This window comes from Leptonychotes weddellii, chromosome X (genome assembly GCF_054177405.1).
Source record: "Leptonychotes weddellii isolate Sample4059 chromosome X, ASM5417740v2, whole genome shotgun sequence".
Taxonomy (NCBI): domain Eukaryota; kingdom Metazoa; phylum Chordata; class Mammalia; order Carnivora; family Phocidae; genus Leptonychotes; species Leptonychotes weddellii.
In genome coordinates, this window is record NC_138385.1 from 848,845 (window position 1) to 853,501 (window position 4,657).

Consider the following 4,657-nt stretch of genomic DNA (forward strand, 5'->3'; position numbering starts at 1 on the left):
TGTCATTATCTAACAAAATAACCTGATGTGATTTTGATTGGAAATGTATTAAATCTATGAATAAATCTGAGGAGAATCGCTTCTTGGCCTTTTGGCTAAGATCAAGTGTGAATAAATTTGAGGAGAATTGACATCTTTACTATGCTGAATCTTCTAATTCATGAATACGTCATGTCTCCATTGATTCAGATTTTCTTTATTTCTTTCCTCAGATAACATATAGATGTTACCATGTTTTATTAGATTTCTACCTGTGTATTTCACCTTTTGGAGCTATTGTAAATGGCATTTTTGTAATTTCACTTTCAGTTGTCCATTGGCAGTATATACAAATATGATTGTTTTTTGTGTCTTAGCCTCATGTCCTGTGACCTTGCTAAATTCCCTTATTAAATATGGGAGGTTTATTTTCTTTAGATTACCCTGGGGTTTTCTGTTTACATGATCATCTCATCTGTAAATACAGTGTTTTATTCCTTCCTTTTCAATCTGTATGCTCCTTCATTCTTTAACTTGCTTTATCACCAGCCTGACACTTTTAGTACAATGTTGAATACATGTGGTGAGATGAATCTCTTTGTCTCCATTTCAGGGGGAAATCATTCAGTCTTTCACTATTGAGTATGTTAGCTGTGGGTATTTTATAGTGATTCTTTATCAGGGTAAGAAAGTTCCCTTTTATTCGTTTTCTGAGAGTTTTTTTTTTATCATGAATGGATGCTGGATTTTATCAAATGCTTTTCTGCATTTATTGATATGATCATCAATTTTCTTCTTTAGACTGTAAATATTGTGGACTACACTGGTTTATTTTTGAATATTGAATCAGTCTTGTATTCACTGAATAAATCCCATTTGGTCATGGTGTAGTATTCTTTTTATGTATTGCTGGATTTGATTTGCTAACATTTTGTTGAGGATTCTGTATCCATGGTCACGATGGATATTGATCTGCAGGTTTTTCATAGTGTCTTTGCCTTGTTTTGTTATCAAGGTACTGTTGGAATCCTCAGGAAGTGTTCTCTTCTATTTTCTGGAATAGATTGTGTAGAATTAGTGTTATTTATTCTTTAAGTTTTTTGGTAAATTTATCAGTGAAACCATGTGGGTGACTTCAATTTCTTCAATAGTTGCAGGACCATTAACATGATCTATGTAATCTTGGGTGAATTTTGGTTATTTGCCAGAAGCTTTATAGTTGTACCTTTCCCGGTTAGGTCTGCAATGCACCTGGAATTAACTTCTGTGTATGATTTGAGGTAGGAGTCAAGTTTCATTTTCCCTTAATGTGTTTCTCTAATTGATCTGTCACCATTTATTTAAAGTTACTGTAATTTGCCACTATCCTGCAGTGCTATCTTTGCCAGAAATCAAGTATCCGTGTGTGTATGGGTCTTTTTCTGGGCTCTCAAATCTGTTCCAGTGGTCTACGTGTCTATCTTTGGACAATACCACACTATGCTAGTTACTGTAGCTTGGTAAGTCTCAGTATCGAGGAAAATAAGTCTTCCTGCTTTGTTTATCTTCCTCCAGGTTTCTGTGGCTATTTTGGTCCTTTAGAAACAATTCACCAAATTCTACCAAAAATGAAATATTGTTCTTTGCAGGAAGGGTGGTCAAGACTATTTAATCCAACATTAGAAGTAAAACTACATTGGGGCACCTGGCTGGCTCAGTTGGTGGAACATGCAGCTCTTGATCTCGGGGTTGTGAGTTCAAACCCCATGTAAGGTGTAAAGATTACTTAAAAACCCAATCTTAAACAAAAGGAAGTGGAACTACATTTGTTCTATTTTTTTTTAATTTGATGGGGAGCTTCAGTAGGCAAGCTACCATGAATATCACAGACCACCACATCAAATATCTTAAAATGATAGAGAATATATTTTTGTAAAACAAAACTCACCTGACAAGAAAGGAAGGGGAATCTCTGGGACCAAAAATGTCAAGGAATTACAAATCCTGAGAATTGATACAAATTACAAACAATAGAATCAAATACAGAAGTAAGCCATTATTGGAAATAATTGGATTTTGAAAATAAAATAGTTATGTTTGATATATATATATATATTTTTTTGTTTGATATATTTAAAGAAATAAGATAAGTTGAAAGTTGGACTAACAAAATACTATTAAAAAATGACCAGGGGCGCCTGGGTGGCTCGACTCGGTGAAACGTCTGCCTTCTGCTCAGGTCATGATCCCGGGGTCCCATGTTGGGCTCCCTGCTCATCAGGGAGCCTGCTTCTCCCTCTTCCGCTCCTCCTGTTTGTGTTCTCTCTCTCGCCGCCTGTCTGTCAAATAAATAAATAAAATCTTTTTTAAAAAATGACCAGGCAGATTAGAAAAGACCATTTAGAACTTCTAGAAATAAAAATTGGGATGAGATTAGAAACTCAGTGGGGGCGCCTAGGTGGCTCAGTCTGTTAAGCATCTGCCTTTGGCTCAGGTCATGATTTCAGGGTCCTGGGATTGAGCCCCGCATCCAGCTCCCTGCTCAGTGGGGAGCCTGCTTCTCCCTCTGCCCCACCCCCTGCTCATTCTCTCTCTCTCAATAGATAAATAAAATCTTAAAAAAAAAAAAGAAATTAGAAACTCAATGGATGGGTTGAGCAGAGTAAACCCAAAGAGGGATTTAGTGAACTGGAAGATCGTTGTGAAGAAGGTACTAGTAAATCAGGATAAGGAGATAAAAGCGTAGAGAAATTTGAGACATGGAAGATAGTATGAGAAGATCAAACATTTGTCTAGTCAGAGTTCTAGAAGGAGATAATAAAAAAGATAGAGAAACGATATGTAAAGGGATAATGGCAGAGTTTCTCACGATGCATGAAAGATACTAGTCCTCAGTCTGAAGACTCACGAGCAATTTAATGTAGTCATATGTTAGTGGTAGAATGTAAATGGTGGGGATATGGGTGTTCACAGTATATTTTCTTCAATTTGGCTGATTATTAGGACATTTTCTTTTTTTTATAATTTTTTTTTTTTTTAAGATTTTATTTATTTGAGAGAGAGAGCGAGAAACAGCATGAGAGGGGATAGGGTCAGAGGGAGAAGCAGGCTCCCCGCCGAACCGGGAGCCCGATGCGGGACTCGATCCCAGGACTCCGGGACCATGACCCGAGCCAAAGGCAGTCGCCCAACCAACTGAGCCACCCAGGCGCCCAGGACATTTTCATAATAATAAATTGAAAAAAATTAACCCCACAAAGGGAAAATGAATAAAGGCAAGAACAGAAATGAACAAAATAACAAAATTAGAGAGGATCAACGCTGACCTAATTGGCTCTTTAAAAACTAAAATTAGGGGCGCCTGGATGGCTCAGTCCATTAATCGTCTGCCTTTGGTTCAGGTCGTGATCCCAGGGTCCTGGGATTGAGTCCCGCGTCAGGCTCCCTGCTCAGCGGGGAGCCTGCTTCTCCCTCTGCTGTTCCCCTGCTTGTGCTCTCTCTGTCAAATAAATAAAATCTTTAAAAAAAAAATAAAGACTAAAATTGAACATAACTAATCAAGAAAAAACAATGGATACAAATAAACAATATTAAAAATGTAAAGGAGGTAATAATTGCAAATATGCCAGAGATTGATGATAAGAGAAAATTTTGAACTCCGTGCCAGTGAATTTGACAACTTTGGTGAAAATAGGCAAATTATCAGAAAATATCCAAAAACACATTCAAGTAGAAATAGAAAAACTGAATGATTATATAACTACTAGAGAAACTGAATCAGTAGGGAAAATTCTACTACAAAGGATCATGAGGCCCAAACAATTGTACAGACACTTTCTACCAAAAGGAAGAGATCATTACAATCTTATACAAATGCCTCCAGGGAATGGAAAAAGAGGAAATATTACCCACCTTATTTTATAAGGCTAAAATAACATGATACAAATAGCGATAACATAAGTACAAAATTGTAGACCAATTTTACTCATTGACACAGATTAAAATATCCTAAAGAAGAATATGTCCAACCAAATTTTGCACACAAATGTTCATAGCAGCACTTTTTTTTTATTTGACAGAGAGAGCACAAGTAGGCGGAATGGCAGGCAGAGGGAGAGGGAGAGGCAGGCTCCCTGCCGAGCAGGGATCTCAACATGGGGCTCGATCCCAGGACCCCGGGATCATGAACTGAGCCACAGGCAGTCGCTTAACCGACTGAGCCACCCAGGCGTCCCTAATTTATTTATTTTTGTTCTGGCATTTTATCAATATAGCCGTTGTAATAGAATTTACCATCTTGGGTAAAATTGACCATCCAGTTAATCCAGGTACTTGGTGGGCCCTTTCAATATGCAGCGTCAGGTGTTACTTTATCTGTGGACTTTTTCTTGGATTATAGTTTTGGGTTTTTTTTATTCATTTGAGACACAGAGATACAGAGAGAGAGAGAGCATGAGCAGGGGGAGAGGCAGAGGGAGAGGGAGAAGCAGGCTCCCCGCTGAGCCAGGAGCCCAATGCAGGGCTCGATCCCAGGACCCTGGGATCATGACCTGAGCCGAAGGCAGACACTTAACCATCTGAGCCACCCAGGCGCCCCAGATTATAGTTTTTAATATTAGTACTATACCATTGTTTGGTTTTCCTTCTATGAGGAATCTAATAATAAATATGTATACTGCATCTTGTTTGCCTGTCTTCT